Below are 22,703 nucleotides of genomic sequence, written 5' to 3' on the forward strand. Positions count from 1 at the left end.
GGGCATTTCAACAGGTATTGATCTAATGTACACAGGGCATTATTGCAGCCCTTTGTTGGTTCAGCTACTCCTCGTACGTCACATACCTTGACGAGTACTTTACTGGCACCTCAAAGCGAGGGGCAGGGGTGCAGGCCACGTCTGGGGTCTCCTCTACAACCTATCTCCCACATAGGTCGGGCCGTGCAGGCGCTGAGCCCAGTGAGGTATTTTTTTTCCTCAACATCTACACATGTGGGTGTTGAGGTGCACTCTGTACCTCCCCCCTCCGGTGTGCCCCCCCCCACTCCCTGGGTCATATATGGGCATTTATTTTTTCTGCAATTTGTTTTAGCCGTTTTTTTTCTACAAATATTTTTGATTTTTCATCCAAATTGTATGGTTTTGGGTAAGTATGTTATCTTTTTATTTTCATTTTTCATTTTATTGTTTTTCCTTTATTTTGTTTTTCTTTTTCAATGATTTCACTTTGCTTTTTATTTGTTATGTTTTATTTCTGGTTTTCTTACATTTTATTGATTTTGTTTTTCTTTCTTTCTTTACTCTTTTCATTTTTTTATTTCAATTGATTATTTGATTTAATTAGTATTTTCTTTAGAATTATTTTTTTTTCAATTTTATTTTGTCTGTTGTGCATACATGTGACAGTGTGGTGCTTTGTGGCATCGGAAGGCATCCACTGTGTGTTCCAGCTGGGCCCATTCAGGCTTGTCTTGTGTATGTGTTTTGCTTGGGGTCCTGACACATATGCTACTCCTGCTTCCCTTTTCCATGGGCTCGCAAGGATGGCTCGGTGTAACAGCATATCAAACATGGGCATCAGGCTTCCGTCATATCTGTGGCCAGCCTGCAGTTCTACTTGTGTCTACACTCTTAGTGGGTATTCCAGATGGTTTCTCCAATGCATGTCTGCACTTCACTTTGGTGAGTATTATGCTGACTGTGCATTTCATCATGTTGCTTGAGATGTTTGTTATGTATTGACTGTCTATGTTAATGCACTTCCTGATGTAGCTGGTACCATGCACCCTTTGGCTGCGTACAACACACTGATGATGGGAGGGGTCCATGTGCTGAGAATGTTGAATTGGGACAGTTTCCCACCAGTGATTTTGATATGCCACATGAAGGCTGCTGTCATGATGCCTACCCCCGGAGCACCAGGCCAGGCCCAGCACCCCCGGGAGCAGGCATCACGCCCCCGGGTAAAAGCCCAGCGGCCCTTTATAGGGGCTCTTTAGACTCTGTCCTGGCGCCATTGGCGCCAGGCTCATGTTGGACATCAGTCCTGGCGCCATAGGCGCCAGGCTCATAAGGGGAAGTGTTTGGTGCACTTACCTGAAGCAGACCATGCTGCACACTCACCTGATGCAGACCATGCTGCATGAAGAACCAAGCCAAATGAGACTTAGGAGGGACTATTTTTCTGAAGGAACTATTTTGTTACTTGGGTGGGGCTGTGGAAGAATACTCACCTGGAACTTCTTCCAAGGCTATTTAAGCCACGCCCGGACAGCCACACGTGCTTCACGTTGTTCTGCATCCCTCACCGTGTCTGCTCCTGCACCTGGACTCCAGCCACGCCCGCCTCGAACCTGGAACACCTATAAGGGAATAAGAGAAGAGAAAGGTGAAAACCAAGAACTTATTCAACCTTCTTACCTGCATCCGGAATCTTCACGCCAGCATTCCTGAAGGAAGACTTCCATTTAAAAGCACCGCGTTGCTCGTTGCAGCACCGCGCTTCACTCACCTGTTCCCGAGACGCCGCCCGGCTCCATCGCGGCTCTCAGCACCGGTCGCCACATCTCTGCACCTTGGGGAGAGAAGAAGAGACAAAAGGTGAGCAAGGGAACACAAGAGGAAAGCCGAATTTTCAGCCATATTACTTACCAGATTTTCTTGGTGAACCATTCCACATCTCGGGTCGGCGCCGCATCTTTGGCAGGTACCGCACCCCGGCCCCTATGGGGAAAGGACAAAAAACATTACTGGGGAATTATAAAGACATTTAGAGGGGTCGCCCTCATCAGTAACTCACCTGATTTTACCACCGGCAATTTAACCCCTCAACACATCGCCTTTGTTCTGCCCCTGAAATAAAGGACAGAAAAAACAACATAAAAGGAGGCTCACACTTGAACTTTTGCATCTTCATACTTACGGCGTATCACTCAGAAAAGTTAAGTGGATTTGCCAGCACCATTCTGAAAACCAGTGAAGTAAATGGACGAACGCGCGCCCTGCACCAGAAGCAGGATGGAGAGTTCATCCTTCCAAACCATAAGGTGAGCTTAAACCGGGGGTTTTGGAGGAAGTCAAGAAGAACGAAGGGGGAAAGGGGGGAGCAAGCACACTATTCAGCAGACAGTTGATCCCCTTTCTCATCTTCAGAAGGATATTCCTACAGGCCAGACAAGCAAGATTTGGGGGTCCTGTTCAATCGTGGTCCGAATTCTGCGCATCACGCTTGAAGAGGCCACAGCAACCCAGACCAGCGCCTCCGTGGGAGCCAGGTGAGTGTTACAGCTGCACGCCGAGTTACCCCTGTCACCATGCATTTCAACAACCACCCATTCCTTGCTAGCACCACTTTGGCCATTTTCCAGCCCTGGCTGGTGTTTGGATGTGCCATCTGAGTTATGACTACATTGTCCGTGATTTGAATTTCCTGTTTGTATCCTGGACATGTTCCCCCCTCCCACTGTTTGCACTTGGCCCTTGTGACAATCCGGCCAACCAGGATGCTTGAGCCTGCCACCACAACCAAAATCCCACAAAGGTGGCCCTGTCTAGACCTGTCCACATGCCTTCTCAGTCACATGTCTCCCCAGCCAGTGTCCCTCTGCCTCCCCCCTTCATCATCACATCCCCTACTCTCCTGCACCGTCAGGTTTCCCTCTGCCCTCGGTGTGTGCTTTCTTTCACCATCTTCCCCCTTAGTAATTTTGAGCTTGTCCCCCTCCTCCCTTCTCTCCTCCCTCTCCCTCTCCATCACCTGTTAGCCTCCTCCTTGTACTCTGGCTGTCATTTCCAACCACTACGCCAATTGCCATCAGCCATGGTGATACGTAGGCACTTGTTCTTTGCAGACATTTGCCCTTCTATCTCCGTCCTTCCACACCCCACCTTCGACATTTTAAGTATAATTTTGCAAGATCATTAGTCCCTCCACCACTGATTACAGGTCATCTCTTCCCCCTTTCCCTTCTGTCTTTCTCCTCCCATTCCCCAGCACTATCTTGATTTTTTGTAGACCTACCACAGTTTGTCACTTGTTTTGTTACTCGCCTCACTTCTTCCCTCCTCTTCCCTCACTCACCTCTTTATGTGACTCCTGCACTGCGACTATTTCCATCAGGCATAGGAATGTTGATGCTAGTTATGTCATCCAACATTCCCTCCCTAGACTCTCCTTTATTGTTCCAGGCACTTGTAATATGTACTTTGCTTTTCCAGTTCATTATCACACTGTGGACATTTTGAAGGACATGTAGGAATGTACTGTTCTTCTCCCTTGTTCCCTCCCTCATTGATGCGCTTTGATGAACTTTGTGTGTAGGTCGTATTATGGATTTCTATGATTCAGTAATGGGTCACTGTCTGCCATTGCTGATGTGGGGTACTCTGTACATGATATGTTCTGCTGGTCAATGGCTGATGCAATGTGGTGCTTTATTTTGAGGTGTCAGGCGATGGGTGTGGTTTGACACACAGGGGGGTCCTTGGTGCTATGTTCACATGCGCTGTGTACGGGACACTGGCACTCACTTAATTTCACATGCATGTATTCTAGGCATGTCCCTACGGACAAATACACTTAGGCAACACCCCCACAACTACATTGATACCATGCAAAGGCGTGCACCCAGACTGCCTTCTCAAGCATGCTGTGTCACGACAATCCATGTTCACTTCCAAGTCATTGATCGTGTACATGCATGACAGGGTACTATTTGGTTGAATGCCATTTTTTAAAATGATGCAGAAGGGTTTTCACCAATGCAATGCACACTCACTGTGCTGTGCAGTGTGCAGTGTTTGATATGACAATTTGCAATTGTCCAATATGCATGGCAACAGGTATTCTGACTTTTGTTGGTTGCACCACTGGTGGCATGCATTTGTGGCACCGTTTTCAGGGTGTGAGGTTTTGGTCACTCCTTTCTTCCGATTCAATGTCAGGTATAATTGGTGCCTATTTACATTTCTCACGTGGCACTTCATGACTATTGTGTCATGTGTTGTGCATATGGTTGGATGTTTTGCCATTGCATACCATGGTATGGTGTGGCAGTCGGGGTTCAGGAGTGTTGGGAGGGTTTGGGTGGCATACCAGTCCTTTCATGCCCTGTTTAGCATGGGGGTTGGAAATGCCTTGCATGTGTTCCCTTTGGTCACATGGGATTGGTTGTGTTTAATTAGCTAGGGATGCACACAATATGGCACTTCCATATACACATTCTCAGGGTGGTAAGGTAGTGACAGTTAACTGTCCCTTTCTCATCATCGATTGTGACCTGGTATGTGCCAGGCCTGTGTGCATTCTGCAGGGGTTGGAGTTTAGGTGAAAAATGTGGCCACAACCTGGGTACGGGCTGCCTTTCCACATGCCCTTTGCCCTCCCGTGCGCAGTGGCAGTGCATGTGGTTGGGGATGTGGGGGCACCACCATGTCCACCGGTATGCCATGCCGTGTTGCAACGTTGTGCAGGACACATGCTGCCACAATGATCCTGCACACTACTGGGGGTGCAGATAGTAGGTGTCCACCAGAGCGGTCAAGAGAGCAGAAGCGTGACTTGAGCACTCTGAATGTTCGCTCCACTATGCCCCTGGTGGCAATATGGGCTGCGTTGTATCTTACTTGGGGTGGTGTGGTTCCGTATGGGTGTCATCATGTAGGTGCTCAGAGGGTAGGCACTGTCCCCTGGAAAGGTGAGAATGGTTGTCATTAGTTGGGCTGGTGTATTTGTCTGTGTGTGACATGTATGCATGTGCACAGGCATTTGTACTCACCTAGGAGCCATGTGTCACCATGCTTCCCAGCTTCCAGGGCCCGGCTCAGGGCGGACATTCTGAATATGAAACTATCATGGGTGGACCCGGGATATTTTGCATAGACAGAGGTGCTGATTCCCTTGGCATCGCATACCACCTGCACGTTGATGGAATGCCAGTGCTTGCGGTTTCGATAGATGTGCTCAGTGGCCCTAGGTGGACGTAGGGCCACATGGGTGCAATCTATGGCACCGAGCACTTTGGGGAAGTGTGCCCCCCTGTAGACGTCCAGGACCACGGCCTTCCTTTCTGCAGGTGTTCTGGGCATGTATATGTGCCTGCGGACTGAGGGGCGCGCAGCGATGATTACCAACACCTGGTGTAGGCAACGTGACTGCGTGGCCTGTGAGACACCCCCAACTATGGCAGTTGTCCACTGAAATGACCCAGTGGCCAAAAAATGCAGTACATTGAGCACCTTCACCAAGGAGCTCAATGCCTGGGAGCACAGGATGGGTGATGTGAGTTCATCCTCCCACTCCCTGACCAGCTCTAGGATGATATGAGGTGGAAACCTATACCTGCCATAGACCTGGTCATCAGGCATCCCAAAAAGGCTTGTCCTGGGCAAAATAATGCAGGGCCTGGCTATTCTCTTCCTCCTGCGGTGTCCCACGATCACTGCTGCGAGGAACGGGCATTCATCGTAGCTGTATATGCTTCTTTGTTGTTTGCATGCACTTTTATGCTGCGCAGCCGCGCTTCCGCCTGCTTTCGTGTGGTGGACGTAATTGTGCGTGTGCATGTGTTTTGACGTGCACAGATTTTCCCTATTCGCTTCCATGAATACATTTAGTTCGCGTGCATGTGGGCGTTCCCTGTACTTCCCAGTCGTACTTCCCCAGTTACGCCCTTATTTTCACGTGTTGTTCCCCATTCCATGTGTTCCGCCCCTTGTTCTGCCCCCTTTTTGATGTGTGCGCTGATGTTGTGTGCTTTTGCTGTGCGTGTCGCGCACAGTGTTCGGGATGTGGAAGTGACGTGTGCGCCGGTGTGCGCCACTCGCGGATTTGGCACACATCCCGGAAAATACACGCGCAGGGCCTTCCATGAATCGCACGCGTGCGCCGGCTTTTTCACGCTTGCGCCATCTTGCACCACTGATTTCGGCACACATTTATTTCATGAATTACCCCAAATGTGCCTCATTAAATGTTTGCTGTATTTTGGTGGTAAATCTGCCGAAATACCACCAAATTTATTTACTGTTACCACCACCTGGTCCCATGTATTTACTGCAGGATTACAAGTGGTGGTAGGTGGTATAAATCCCCATTTTTGGGAGTCCATGGGGATTTTGGCAGAAGTAGCGCCAGCAGTAATTCAGCCAATGTTGCCATTTTTTGACAGTAAGGTGAAGAAGGATTTACCTCCAGAATTTTGATCAAACAAAATCCCCCACCATATCACCAAACTGGTAGTACAGCAGTGTGCTAATGCAGCGGTAATGCAGTGGTCACATAGTGACCACTACTTTACCACCATTTTTTCCCACACCACCAAACTCATAATGAGGCCCAATATACACAATTGAACAATATGTTCACCACTAAACCATAATGTCCTCATATCTAAAGTGTGGACAGTGCTAAAAACAATATGAATACCCAAATCGCAAGCAGTACAGAGACCTGTACTGTTAAGCGTACTACATCTAAGGGAATATTTTTTCTCATTAAAACAATTAATGCTCCTGGGCAAAAAGGTGAGTATAACCACATCACAATAACCTTATGGGGATGTCCATACCATAATAGTAAGAGAACCGTACACAAACCCTCCAAGATATTGTGGCATGAAATTGAACCTTTTTCAGCATCAGTAAGCACATTTTGCAGCAAAACTGTGTTTATTGCAGCATTTTTGCAGCACATTTTTTGAGATAGTATGTGTAAATCTGCAAGAGAGCCAGGTTGTCATTAGTTGCACCTTTTTTACGTGGTCTCTGCTATCAATTTAACAGAAAAAGTCCCAGAGGTCTGTGGTTTGAGAGAACAGTTTGCACTTTGCTCTACCTTTTGCTTAATGTGTCCCTATGTTACATTTTATATTATTAACTTTATTGATCATCAGTTATAATGCCTACTTTCTTGCCTACAACTCCTCCTCTGGTCCAACGTTCCCTGGATGACCCCGCTCCAACCCGCTTCATCTTTGCTTTCTTGCCCACTGTCCCCCCACTAGTCAACTGCTCCCCTTCTGCTTTATTTCCCACAGCTCCCCACCACGTGACCCACTGCTCCCCATCTGGCCACTTGTGGGCACCACCACTCCCTGCCCTCCTGCCTTCGCTGCTCACCGCTCCCCCTGTTGGCCCACCATTCCCTCTCCCTTGCTCATTTCCCTCAGCATATTTTGATGTTATTTCTTGTAAGAAAAGTTGATTTTTGCACACAAAAAAGTATTCACAGGTGTATTTTTAAATGCAGATTTGGGTTATTTTTAGCTATAAGTAGTGAAGTTCATTTAATATCAAAAGGCTGCTTTTTCTAGCTTGGGAATGACACTTACCATGGGCGCTGAAGTCAGATTGTGTGGTCAATGTGGCACAGGCATAGGGCAGAGCAGGACACAGAAGTCAGGCATGGAGAGGAACAACAAAGCGGCGAAATCAGCAGGTCAGAGCAGCTCACCAATTATCATAGGAAGGCAGCAATGTGCAGCAGGCCAGAGTTATGATGGGCACAAAGTCAGAGCCCTCCACTGCAATAGGGCTCAGGAGATTCTAGCCAAGTGACTGATTATGCCTGGCAAACAGCAGCTTTATGACGGGAGCAACTTCATGTCGTGGGGTTTCTGACTTTTCTGTGATTGGAGTACTAATGATATTGTTTTAAAATGGTGTTATCTTCTGAACTGATTGTTGACCCTGAACTGCCTGTGACTGCACGGGCTAGTGGTTGATGCTTAACTGCTTGAATGCAGGGTGGGCTGGTGTGAGCACCAGAGAATATGGTTTCCTGCCCATGCCTTGTTTCTTCCTGAATGGAGGTAGTTGCGAAGTCAGGGGGCTCTGATACGCTCAACTGACTGCAGGGGCATGTGCTGCTTTTGGAGATTTCACAACACGGAGCCTGGGATTCATTCAACTGTGAAACTGCACTCATTTGTTGTCGGCCAGAGCCTGCCGAAAGGTGCTAATGAATGTGAATGCATGATGCGCATTCATTCTGCTCGTGCTCCATAAATCAGATGCCTGCCGGGGCCCCCTCTCTGCCGGCTCTGCATGGGATGCTAGACTTTCTGGACTCGTCTTTTTTCTGCCTGACAACAACACCAGTTGATAACAAGTTAACATACTATCCACGTTACCTAAGCATATTGATTGAAAAGTTTGAGGCAGATTATGTCTAGATTATTTACTGGTAATCCCATTACACTGAGAATTACTCTTCCCAGTGCCTTAAGTGGGATGAGAAATTGAGGGGTATTGTATTAGGGTGTGGCTTAAATAGTGCTGGGCGGGGCCTAGCAAATACCCTGGAATTAAAAGTAAATCCCCAAGGTACATGATTCAAGACCGACTGTTATTTATATCAATGCACCCATTTTACAATCTGATCCAAGCAAATAATGCTATTTGTGTAGCTGCCTAAAAAACGTTTCTGAACAGCGTTACCCACCACTCAGCACCCCAACAGCAAAAAAATAATAAAAAATAAGACATTTTCTTTTCTTTTGCCGTGCTGGGGATTCGAACCCGAGCCCTGCCCAAATTGCACTGTGCTATTCGGTAGGTGCTGGGTGTCATTTGTTTCATTGAATAGACGGCTTGCCACATAAATCCCTGTTACAAGCTTTATGTGGCGAGCAGTCTATACAATGAAACATAGAAATCCAGCACCTACAAAATGACACAGCACTGTGCTACTTGGTAGGTGCTGGATTGCTTATGTTTTCATCATTAGACTGTTTGCCACATAAAGCCTGTGACAGGGCTTTCAAGCAGTCTATTGAAGGAAACAACCAAAGTCCAGCGTCTACCAAATAGTACAGTGGATGTGACACTTGCTTCTCATGGGCAGGACTTGAGTTCGCCAAATCTAAATTGTCATTGGGCTGGTGGCAGCAGAGGGAGCCCCGGCAGGGTCCGGGTTCAACAGAAGTTTTGGGAGACTGCCGCGGCTCAGCCCGAGCTAGCCCCGCCCCACTTAAAGCCTTGCCTCTTCTGCGTCTCAACCCTGACCATATCAGTCATCCTGCCTCAAGCTCTTCCACATCTCAACCCTGACAATATTAGTCATCCTGCCTCAAATCTATTCTCAGCTCCTTAGTTACCTTACATCTCTTTTCAATCTTTTCCTTTCCTCATCCACCTACCCTGTTGCCTCTAAACATGCAACAAGCATCCCGATTTTAATGAAACCCCCTCTTGAGCCTTTTCTCCCCTCTAACTTCTGCCCCATCTCCCTTCAATTTCTATCGAATCTCCTGAGCGTTATCTTTTACTCCCAAGTCTCTGCATTGTTAAATCTTCATCTTTTCTCCCTCCTCTACAATTTGGTTTTGCCCGCCCACTCAATTGAAACCCCTCTTTTACACATCTCCAACTCTCTCCTCACTCCCTGTCACAATAAACGTTGTTCTATACTCATTCTTCTTGATCTTTCTGCAGCTTTTTATACTGTTTATCACCCTACCCTTCTCACCACCCTTGCCATCTAAACCAGATTAATATTTCCCACTAATGTGAACTATGAGGGGTGTTACGCAGCCGCAAAGATTGTTCAGCTCTGAGATTGTGCCCCCATCATTATTGTTGATAAATATTGTCCCACTGCACAATGTCCATTGGCAACCCATGAAAGAGGAAACGAGAGTCCCTTCAGCCAGCATTCCAGGAGGTCCAGGCCTGACACCGGTGAATTCACAGATTTCTTCAATAGGGAAGCCGGTAGTACCGGTTGTTTAGATTCAGCTTTGGGAGGATTCCTGCCAGTTCTATGTATAGCCTTGTGCCCTCCATTCAGGTGTATCTCCACCCACGTTCAAGTATCTTAAGGGTCTGTGAAGAAATGCGTTTTACAGTTCAGAACGATTTTAAGCTAAGCCGGGAAAAAGAGGGCATACCTCACATTGAGAGACTGCAATTTTCTTTTCAGAGAATCAAATGATTGCTGTGCCTTCTGGACTGCTCTGGTGTAATCTGGAACAAATGCAACCTAAGCTCCGTTATATGTAATGGGACCCTTGATACGTGACGTATGCAAAACTGCGCCTCGATCACAGTAATTCAGCAGCTTTGCCTCGACAGTGCTTGGTGGTCCCCTGGTGTTGGAGCACCAGTTGGCATCCGATGAACCCGTTCTATGAAAAATAAATTCGAGAGCCCTCTTGGTTGCATCAGTTCTGCCAGCCATTTCTCAAGGAACAGTTCCATGCGGATCCCATTAGATTTTTCCAGACGTTCTAGCATTCGGACATGGATCTGCCTTCGGCTTCCTCAATTCTGTGATCCATCAGTTGATCTTGATCGACATGTCTGTCACCTGGCGTTCAAGCAAACAAAGGGTGTTCTCTAAATCACCAATGCGTTAAAGGCCTCCCCCCATCCTGTACGATATTTTCTGGAGGTCATGACGAAGCAGAAATATATCTGAACTGATAGTATCCATTTTCCCTTCCATGGATGCTGAGAGTCAGTTATGGCCCTCATTACATCTGTAAGCGAGAGAGCGGCAGCGGATGGCTGTTCAGTATCCGCACCAGCTGCAAACAAAGAGGCCTTTGCAGGGATTGCATGTTGAGATACTGTATACTGATCCATTTTGTTCTGCATATCCTACTTTCTCCCCTTGTTCTTAGCCATGATCAACGAGTTCCACGGGCAGCAGCCAGAATACGTTACTGCGACCAGAGGGGGTTCATGCCCCTGCTTCAGGATTGTCAGGGCAGGTCCAGGACCACTGATGGCAGTCCTAACGAATCTCCTCTCCAAGGGCTAACCCTCCTTACAGACGGATGCTGTGATCATAAGCAGGGGTAGGCTGCACTCTGTTTAATGCACCAGATGGTAAGGCCCTCTCATGGCACACCGGCTTCAGAACAAGGCCCTTTTGCCCAATTGGTTCCCCAAGCCCCTCACCTCTTCCTTGCTGTTGCTGCTGTGGATATTCCCATGTGCCTCAAATGCTATGCCTGGCCGGGTGTCCCGGGCTCTGCTGCCGGCACAGAGTCTCACGCGAACGAAGCACAGGAAAAAGCGCGTATCCTGGGAGTGAGGTGAGGGGGGTACAAAAACAAACAGGGGGTCTCTGTTACTCTGCCACCACTTTCTCCAGTGGCAGTGAGTGCCTCTACAATGCCTCGGATCACGCCATCCAATATGGCAGCGTCCCTCTCCAACGGCTCCTCTGGGGGGCCACAATCAGGAAACCCCCCCTGACAGGGTTTTCTTCCAAGGAGGGAACACTTGTGTCATGTCCCTCTTCCCACCGCAGCCCAGTGCATTAGGTTTTTTCACAATTCAGTCTTCACAGACAGGATATGAAGGCAAGATATATCAGGGTCGATACAGAGCCTCAGGAGCTCACATACACATGGATCAGCCGCACAGAAGTGCCCCCTTGAGTACCGTTTCCCAGGACATCTCTTGCTGGCGTGCAGTACTGCGGAGAGCGGTGCTACCAGACCTTACATAGGATCAAAGGAGAGGCACAGTCTTTCAGTCTCTTTCCCTGAAGGCTAGCAAGGCCAGGCTGTCTGACCGGAATACACATAACACTTCCACAGCTGACCTGAGCTTACTGTGCTGACACATGTATGATATAAATCAGATGTGGCTTCTTAAAGCTATGTGAATTACTATCTGCCATACCTCAAACTCAGGAATGGCTTTATTTTTATAGAATGAAATGCCACCAGAATAGTAATTCCTAATGACTGTGCGGTTTTGGAACAGAGATGCAGTCCTTAAAGGCAGCTTCTATGCTGAATTGACTTGGCTGTCAAAGCAACAAAAAAAGGCACCTGCAACCTCTCAACCTCTCTGTGCCATGGGAGAGCAGGAGCTGCAGATCAGGAGACTAATGCAGCAGGGCACATGCCACTATGTTTTTGCCATGGGTCGTATGAATGTAGGATCTGGTTAGCAGATCACTGTCTCTGAGATTAAAGTACCTGCATCATTGTATTAATTAATACAAATCAAAAGGCCAGGGCTTCTACACCCTTGCCAGATCGGAATTCCTTACATACAGCCATTATGGCATAGTCCTTTTCAGAGAACTTTCATAACGACTGTGAAAAACCCAAGCTATGCAGTCTACACACCCGAGACATTGAGACTCCCCCCTTTCTTCATGCATTGACCCAGCGACCATACTGTGGGTGTTGGGGAAGAGAAATACTGTATGTATATTTAAACAAAAAGTCTTCTCTTGGACATTCCGTAAAGCATATTATTGTAACAATATTGAGCAGGAGCTGGAAAGACACTTCCCTTCCCCCTTTGTAGGACTAGCCCCAGGTGTCAGAAAGCACACTGTCCTTGTCTGTACCATGGCATAGCCTGGGCATGAGTGAACATTGTTTTTTGAGTAGGGTAAGCCTAATTCAGTGTTCTAGTGTCTCCATTGCATGGCACTGCAAGTGGTGTTTTTATACCCACCACTACCATCTGTGGCCATAGGATCTACTGCTCCGTTCTGCGAAAATGACTCATATCTGAGCTGGCTCCCACCTATCGGGTGCCCTCTAGATTCTAAACATTCTATTCAACGTATAGTTTAGCAGTGATATATCGTAACCTTAGCCTGACCGGTGACTTCTGTTAGCCATTTAGTTATTTAGGTGGTTAACCCTTGTCAAATAATGCCAACCTGGTTCATTTTGCAGTGCTGAGGAATTCTGCGAGGACATGGAAACCTGAGCAATTTTTTATTTTTACTATGCAATATGTATGCTGGTTTTTGTCTCTCATAAAGGGAAGTTTGCTAATCAGGCCTCACTTTCTAAATGGTCCATGCTCAAAAAGTATAGTACACATGGTTTCTTGACTGGACCCTGACTACTGACATCCCAGGAACTGCCATGTAATTTGGCTGCATTGCAGCCACAGAGTCACATGTGCATTCCTGACAACAGACTTATGGAGTCCAAATTAATTTCAACCGCCATGGGCTGCCTTGAACAGTGGGCAACACTGATTTCAATGATATATAACTGTTTATCTCCAATGTCTGGTGTTAGTTTGGTTAAATATTAATGTAAAGCTTTGTATGGCAAGGGTTTTCTGGTAACCTTCCTGGCTTACCGTTCCTCTAAGACCCTGGATACGATTCCAAAGCAATCCAGGATCTAAGCCAGCGGTTTGGACTTTGTTTTCAACATTAAACTGCTTTTGAGCCGACTTGACTGCTCTCGAGTTGATTTAAGCTTCTAAAATACCCAATGGAGTTGGCCTTCGAATTCTATGCTTTATCAACCACTTTGATCCGCTTTGGATTGTCGACTCAACCTCTCCTGCTTGTTCTCCAGTGTCTCTGATCCAATCACTACTGTCGAACTGTACTGCACCGTTGAATCTTGTTGAACTAGTGAACTGCTACTGTTGAATCAACTTGTTTCGACATGCCTTAGTTGTTGAACTGTAAGGATCCACATCTGCATATGGCCTGTTTATTTAGTATTCTTTGAGGCTCAAAGCCATTGCTACTTGTTGAAGTGCACAGTGTTTGCCTCCCTGTTGAACCGACTGGACCATCTCAATACTGACTGAACTTAATGGAAAGGTGCCCAAAATCTTGACCAGATGCTGTTGCGCCCAAAGGGAAGATTTAAAAAAGACATTCCACAGTGGTTCTGTCCCTCTGGTCTGGTATTAAGGGTCCAAGTGGCTGTTGCGGCCCCACTGCATGAATTTCTTTAAGAAACATACATTTGAGCATCAACTTTGGCCAAAGACAAATTGCCTAATTACCCCTGTATTAAATAGCAGGGTTCCCATTACATCCAAAAGTCTCCAAATACAGTGTAAGACTTCTATTTCTTTTTATAGAACTTTGATTGGACATTGCCTTTATTTTGGTACCACAATACTATTGTTGTGTGGACACTTCCTTTCCAGCTCAAACCCCTCTTGAAGTGTGTAGCCTGCCCACGGCTCATGCTACTTTAAAAAATAAAAACCTTTTATTTAACATACTGTGGGAAATGACACAGGCATAAATACCAAGATCACATTTCAAGACGATAACATGACAGAGAGTACAAAATTACATATGTTCCAGGCACCAAGACACATCCAGCACCTCAGAGACCCACCCCACCAGAGTACTTTCGAGTTCTTCAACTCAAATGCCACCTTGTCGACCAACCTACTTCCAGAAATGAAAAGTGACACACTAGTGGGGGTTTATCCACTATCACTGGTTGATATTCCACAAAATCAATAAAGGGCTTTCAGACGGACACGTATTTGTCATGCTGTCACAGCATCATGATGCTCGCTGTGGTATAAGTGGAAATATGGATACCGGTTGGCCCATAATGTAGGCCGACATTTCCAATGAAACGTTCTAGTGTTTTTCAAGATGGTGCCCATCCACACACATCATCCACTATGAAAGATTGAGGAAGATCGACGCGCACCGTGTTGCAAGCCTGTTTCTTCCGAGGAGCCCTCAGTGAGATGCTAGTGCCACTTTCCTTCCTTATGCCGCCCCTTTTTGCTGTACTTCTCTCGAGCACCTTTCCCAACCTCTCCTTTTGCTACCCTGCTGATGAGGTTTCGAGACAAATCCGATCTATGAAAGTCTCGTCAAAACAGGCCCACCCCTGTTCCTCCAAAACTATCAAGGACCACATCGACTCCCTGGGGCCTGCCCTGACTGACTTCTGCAATCACTCCTTCGCCTCTGGAGTCTTCCCACCCCCCCTCAAGCACTCCCTTGTGCACCCCCTTCTTAAGAAACCCTCTTCCGACCCCTCCTGCCCAGCTAACTATCGCCCAATCTCTATCACTCCCTTCCTGGGCAAGCTCCTGGAGAAACTGGCCATCTCCCAGCTTAATCTCCATGCTGAATCTGATGGTAGTCTTCATGACCATCAGTCTGGCTTCAGAGCTGCCAGAAGCACGGAAACTGCTCTCCTGAACATTTGTGAGGACCTGCTCTCAAACCTTGACTCTAACACCCCTGGTGTTCTCATTTTGCTCGACCTCTCTTCTGCCTTTGACACTGTCAACCACACCATCCTGCTCAACCATCTCCGTGATGACCTGGTTATCACTGGTCAGGCTCTGGCGTGGCTGACCTCCTTCTTCTCCAATCGACCCTCCCAGGTCCAACTGGGTTCCTTCCCCTCTGACATCTTTTTCTCTACCTGTGGTGTCCCCCAGGGATCTAACCTCTCCCCCTGGCTGTTCAACCAGTACCTGGCACTTCTTGCTCACCGCATCGCCGCTCTCTGTCCCAACTTTCAGTGCTATGCGGATGATACCCAGCTCATTTTCAGGCTACCCTCGGCCTCCTCTTCCCCTTCCCTCATCTCCGACTGTCTTTCTGCTATCCAGGAATGGTGTGCCGCCAACGACCTCTGCCTTAATGCCAGTAAGACTGAGATTCTACTTATCGGCACACCCACTCCCTCCTTCCCTGCAGCTCTCTGGCCGGCCTCCCTTGGCCCTCTTCCTGCTATTACCTGCAAGGCAAAAAACCTCGGGGTGATCTTCGACTCCACACTCTCTTTCTCTCCTCACATATCCGACGTCTCTAAGAAGTCACACTACTAGCTGCACCTCCTCAGAGGTATCCTTCCTTTCCTCTCCTTCCCCCAGAAGCTCACTGTCTCCAGAGCCCTGGTTCTCTCGAAGCTGGACTACTGTAACAGCCTCTATCTAAATCTTTCTGCCTCTACTCTACGCCCTTTGCAACTCATCCAGAACAGGACTGCGAGACTTGTCCTTGGCCTCAAGCCCAGGGACCGTATCTCTCCAGGACTGAAATCGCTACACTGGTTCCCAGTGGCCGCGAGGATTAAGTTCAAAACCCTCTGCATTGTCCACAAGGCCTTCTGGGGCCTTGGGCCAAAATACCTTCAACTCTCTCTTCCTAAATATCTTCCTTCTTGAGCTCTTCGCTCATCCACCTCCAACTACCTCAGGATCAGCTGCTTCTCCAAGCAACGAGCTGGGGGTAGATCTCTCTCCGCAGCAGGGGCCTCCCTCTGGAACAGCCTTCCTGTCTCCCTGAAACTTGAGGAGAACCATCTCCGGTTCCGGAAGCACCTCAAAACCTTCCTCTTTGCCTCCGCTTTCTCTCCCTCTCTCCCCTGCTAAAATCACTGAACCTGCACTGAATCTGCAACTGGCCACTCACCGATCTCGGTCCTTGGCCCTGCCACTCTACCCTGCACTGCCTACCTGCACTACAGGACTGTCTCTGTATCCTACAGCCCCTTCTCCCGGCACTTACCTTGCACTTGCCACCAGCTGGCCCTATTATTTATCTTGTATTCTACTAACCATGTACTGCACTCTCCTTGCACTTGCCACCAGCTGGCCCTATTACTTATCTTGTATTCTACTAACCATGTACTGCACTTCCCCTCTCCCCTTCCCCTTGCACTTTTCCCAGTCTCCCTACCCTTGCACTTGCACGATCTGAATGACACCTGGCCTAGTAGGATCGTCGCGCCTTGAAACACTTGTGTATAGGCGTGTTACAAATGCCATATCATATCATATCATATCATACCCACAATTCGTGCGCACTGCACCTCTTTGCTTGGATTCGCCTGAGATTCTCGCTCTCCCCCTGGGTGTGTTGTTTTCCATAAGTTTCACACGCATCTCTATGTTCCTTAGCCTAAGTGCACCTGAATGCTGCATGCTCCCCACACTAGTCATTTTGGGAGTTCACTTAATACATACAGGATCCCCATTGAGCACCATTATACTCTTCCATACTCTTACTCTCAGTACTCCAATTCTGTTTGACCTTATCTGCTTGAGCTTGCCTAATCCAGATACACTTCTTGGATATTCACATCATCTGGCACCTACTACCAAAAGAGCAGAGGGTTTTTGTGCCAACCTGCTTTTCCCTCTAAGCAGGGACGTTTTCCTGCTTATCCGCCGCACTGTCCTTCCTGGACATTTTTAGGAGGACATTGTGGTGGCAGGACAGGAGCGGCCTTATATCTTCAAAGATAAAATCCATGATAAAGCCAAGTTAAAAAATAATGCAAAGAAGACAACACACAAGGAATCAGATTCAAGTCATTCCGGTGAAACATACCTCCCTTCACACAGTGCAGTTATTTTGTCCGCCACCAGAATGTCCCATAGTTTTACCCACCGCAACTGGTCTACCGGCTCCTCCACAGATCTCCAGTTACGGGTGATAGTTAGTTTAGCCATCAAGAGAAAGTGCCCAATCAAGGTGGCATTGGACCCAACAGGAGGAATATCTGATCACCCATGTCAACTAGTAGCACCACTCGTGGATCCATGGGAAGAGACAACCCAGAGAATTTCCTGATTTTGGATAGCACCTCCTTTCAGAAGAGACCCACCTTCCCAGACATCCACCCCATGTCAAAGGGAGAACCCACTAGTTATCTTAGAACAATATAAAAGTGACCTGCAGCCATTGGCCAAAAATATATGTTGACAAAAGGGGTACAAATTGATTATTTTGGTACCCATAATGTTGAAACAGTCAAACAATTTGTATTTGAAACAATTGGCAAAGTGTGAATTTTCGGCCCAGTTTACTGTCTCAAAGTGAAGGCATCTGAGTGCTGTGTACTTGTGTCTTTTTTGTTTACATAAACATTCAAATATGTTTGCAGCCCATATTGTGTATGAGCTGCTGTTTGCAATTAAATATTTTCAAAATAATTCTCTTGTTTAAACAAAATCTATGCTCATTTGAAATTGTTGCCTCTCTGCTGCAAAGTGTTCATATTAACCACTTAACTGTCAGGCTATTATGCAAGTCTATGACACTTAAGGTGTTAAAGCAAGCAAACATTGCTATGGGCTAATTCTCTAGCATGGTGTCTGGTGTGGATCCACATGGTCATGAATATTCCCCGTCGTCAGGCTGAGAATACTCTGTAAAAGAAAAAAAACATTTTTGCTGTATTTCTCCTCTAAACCAATCACTGCCCTCTGGGTCATACTGCCCCCATCCAATGACAGTACTCTCCCTAAGCTCCACCCCTGGTGGCCATCGACAGATCTTTAACAACACATTTCAGTTTTGGGAGCCCTCTAGTGCTCTCTAGCAATGTTTCCTAATATGTTAGTTTTGGGGTAAAATGGGAAGGTTTTGACTGGTTTTTGGATTTATCGTTCGACTGGAGGTCGATTACTGGCAGCAGGGATCCACTATTGTTGAAGATCATACTACGTCAAGGATCTTTCATCGAATCAGAGAAGGCCCAGGTTTGGCCCTACTTTGCACCTTTTCACCATGACTCCGGAGAAGAGATGTCTCTTCAAACTGCATGAAATTTGGACTAAGGAATGTTTCGCGTGGAGGATCGGCACCACAAATGTCTTTACTGCCTGCATCTGGACCATGATGAGGAGGGATGCGAGGTCTGCTGTGGTTTTTTCCAAAAGACGAAGAAGGATGCTATAGCAGGCTCGCGGCATGGTTAAAATCGGGTAAGGCTTCTGACTCGGCCTCTGGGCATGGTTATGCTTCCCCAGGACTGGCTGGTCCCACGATTGAACACCCTCTGAGAAGAGGTTGAGGTACTTTGAGGACATCCCACCTGCGGTGGGGGCCAAAATAAAGCAAGGCTGCACACCACTGATCCCACTGGGTTCGCCGTTGCTGAGGGTCCTGGCTCGGGAAGGACAAGGTCACCATTGCTGACCACATCCAAGGTGAGCCTACTGGTGAGGGGGCCCCCTCTAAGAGAAAGTCCTTGACTCCTTTGAAACTCTGATTGCCATCAGCGGATAAGGCGATGAAGGGGAGATCCAAAGTGGGCCCTTCACTGCCTCCATCGGCGACACCATCAGTATCAGTGTCCCAACCAGGCAAGACAACATCATCGTCAACCAAGCCATCAATGGCCATGACCACATTGATGACGACTGCTGTTACCACCCAACAACAACCCTGTCAATGACTTCAGTGACGACCACTACTTCTTCAAACGGGGGCAGACCACAAGGGTGGTGCGCACAGTCACAGCGACTGCTGCTCTGTGGGTTTCCCCACGGGCAGGGTGTGAGGTAACTGCCACAGCTTTGGTGAAGACCCCTGGGAACGGGGACAGCAGCCGCTTCCCCCCAGAAGTCTCGAGAGAGAGGGGAAGGAGTAAGGCTCCTACGACCCCTAGGAGGGTACAGAACAAGAGGCTGAACCAAGTGTGCCGGTGCACATTTATACTAGCGTCGATTAGGGTGATGACTTCCCTGGGGGCTACTATTCAGACCATGAAGGGGGCCGGGGACCCTTACTGGAAGGTGAGTCACCGAGGGGTCACCCTATTGTCTACCGCTCAAGAAGAGGTGAACCAGCCCGAGCCCCCCCTCTTATTCCTCCTACACTGCAGCCCAGGTACGTTTTGTTGGACATTCTGACCACGCTGCACATGCTGGTATTAGGAATTAAGCAGAGACTGGACCACTTTCCGGAAGGACTCCTAGGCACAAACGCAAGTCAAAGGACCCTGCTGGTCCAAGGCATCAACTGACACCACTGTCACCGCCTCCTCTACCTCGGGAGTTGACCGTGACAGGGGATCCTGCCATGCACACAGACACGGGCACTGATACGGCAGCTACGACAATGAACATCCTCGAGGCTGAGGTCTTCGTGACATCGGACAGAGAGCCAGCAGGCACAGATGACTCTCATAGGGCCTCTCCACCAGATGAGGTTGGCTACTTCCACTCAATGATATCCAGAGCCTCTGAACATTTTCAACTGGTGCCTGAGGAGATGAAAACAGAAGGGGTCCTTTATCAATGTCGCGAGTCCAGGTGGAAGACCATCATGTCCATCTCCGTGTTGGATGGACGATATCTGGTATGAAGGCCGAGCACTGTTGAAGAATCCGAGAACCACCCCACCCAAGTGGGACAGGCTTCAGAAGAAATACAGAGTCCTGGACTCTGCCCACAAGTGCCTGAGGTCCCAGCCTTCACGGGATTCTGAAGTCTCAGCCGCGGCCACAAAACGCTCAACGAACCAGTCGGGGAAGAAGCTGGACGCTATGGGGAAGAGATTATCTATCCGGCTGCCAGCACCATTAAGGCTGCTAATCCCCTGGCCATTTTGTCCCGCTACGAACGGGAACTCTGGTATAAGGTGGGCCCTATTCTGGACTTCCTACCTGATGACAAGAAGGTAGAAGCTCTTGAGCTGTTCCAGGAGGAGGAAGTGATCTCAGACCATGCCATCACAGTGGCGGTGGACATTGCGGGCACCAGATTCTGTCAGATGGGAAACAGAGTGTTTCTTCATCGATAGGGATGGCTGAAGGCCACCAACTTCAGGCTGAACAGCCAGTCTAAGGTGTAGGACATGCCATTCAACAGGGAAAACCTGTTTGTCAAGACGGTCGACTAGTCTCTTCAAATCATCAAGTCTTACACAGAGACAGCACGTTCGCTGGATACCCTGCAGCGATATCGGTCGTCGTCCTTTTCGTTCATCAAGGGGAAAACCTGGCAGGTCTTCCAAGGGCTCCACCATCCCTTATTGGCAGCCTTCCCACTACACAATGCAAGAGGTGTACAGAGGTCACTCACAGGCATACAGCAGCGGAGGACAGCGGTTTGTCAGCATGTGGAAGACCATCACCACCGACAGATGGGTGCTGGACTCTCTCGGACAGAAGCACATCTTGGAATTCCAACCCAGGTGTCCTTGTATTCCCCTGTGGCTTGACAAGAAGAGCATGTGGCGCAGCTGCTGCAGGAGGTCCACACCATGTTAAAAAAGGGGTGATCGAACCCATCCCACAGCACCACCGGGGCTCCAGGGTGTTCTCCAGATACCTTCTGGTCCAAAAGAAAACAGGAGAATGGAGGCCGATCCTTAACCTTTGACACCTCAACAAATACTTGAAGTCCCAGAAGTTCAGGATGGTCACGTTGCAGCACGTCTCGGCCAACTGGGGGAGGGTGACTTCCTGGCATCTCTGGACCAACAGGATGGCTACTTCCATGTCCCCAACCATTGGAAGCACCACAAGTTCCTGCGGTTCATGGTTCAGGTGCTAAACTATCAGTTCAAGGCACTTCATTTTGGCCTAAACTCGGCTCGAGGGTCTTTGTGAAGTGTTTGTCACTGGTGGTGGAGCATCTTCATTTCGAGGGCCTCCACATCTACCCTTACCTGGATGACTGGCTTGTTCGATCCTGCTCCCGTGCACTGTTGAGCCAGCACACAGCAAGGACTGTGCATTTGCTGATGGATCTGGCATTCTCCATAAATTATCCAAAATCCTGTTTGGAGGCATCGCAGAATGGAAGAGAGTGTAAGTCACTGTTGGCCATGATGTCCTCCTGCATCAACCTCATCTTCCTTTGCAGACTACCGATGAGGCCTCTCCAGGAGTTTCTCGATGCAAGGTGGCTGCCAGTCTCGGGATCCTGGACAGACAAGATCGACTCCACACAGGAGTTCCGATGAGCAATACAATAATGTGGTATGCACTCTCCTCTCAAGCAAGGGGCCCTATTCCAAGTCCCTCCTTACCAGGGGACAGCCACCACAGACGCTTCTCTGGAAGGTTGGGGAGCTCACACCAGACAGTTGCACACCAGAGGAATCTGGTTGCCAGAAGAAAAGACACTTCACATCAATGTCTTGGAGCTCCAGGCCGTCTTCTGGGCCCTCAAGTCCTTCCTGCCATTGCTGAGTGGTAAGGTAGTGAGGATCTTCACGGACAACACCACCACCACGTTCTACATCTGGAAGTAGGGCGGGATGCGCTCCCCGGTGCTCCCCAGAGAGGCCCAGGATTTGTGGCACTGGGCCCTTGATCAGGACATGTTTCTCATCCCTTTTCACTTGGCGGGCATCAAGAACACCATTGAAGACTCACTCATCAGGGATCAATGATCTTGCCACGAGTGGGAGCTTTGCCAGGACCAGGTGGATCTTCTATTCCATGAATGATATCAACCCCAGATCTCCTTTTCGCGATGGCGACGAAGCAAGTGTCAGAAGTTCACCAGCAGGTACCCGCAGCCGAGGAGCATGGAGGATGCATTCTCATTCCTGTGGGAGGGACTTTTCCTATATGCTTTTCCTCCGTTCCCACTGCATCTACGAGTGATCAACACACTCGTCGCTCTGGTGTGGCCGCAGCAAATCTGGTATCCAGATCTGCTACGTCTGTTGGACGGCTCTGTCCAGCAGGCTGCCTCTACTTCCAGACCTTCTCTCCAGAGAGGGAGGGGCGATTATGTACCACTACCCAGCATTGCTGAACCTCAGGGATTGGCTCCTGCAGCCCTAGAGTTTGAAAATGATTATTTATCTACGAAGTGTAAGGGCATCCTGGCAAAGGCTCGAGCCTCTTCAATGTTGACGTGCTACAGCCATAAGTGGAAGCGTTTCTCTGTGTGGTGCCGCTCTTAGTAGAATACCCCTATTCATGTCAGAGCCCTGCAGCTCTGACCATTACTGCTTTCTTTGGTCAAGACTGGACTGGCTCATGCCT

This window comes from Ambystoma mexicanum, chromosome 2q, assembly GCF_040938575.1.
Source record: "Ambystoma mexicanum isolate Mex_15411 chromosome 2q, UKY_AmexF1_1, whole genome shotgun sequence".
Classification (NCBI taxonomy): Eukaryota; Metazoa; Chordata; class Amphibia; order Caudata; family Ambystomatidae; genus Ambystoma; species Ambystoma mexicanum.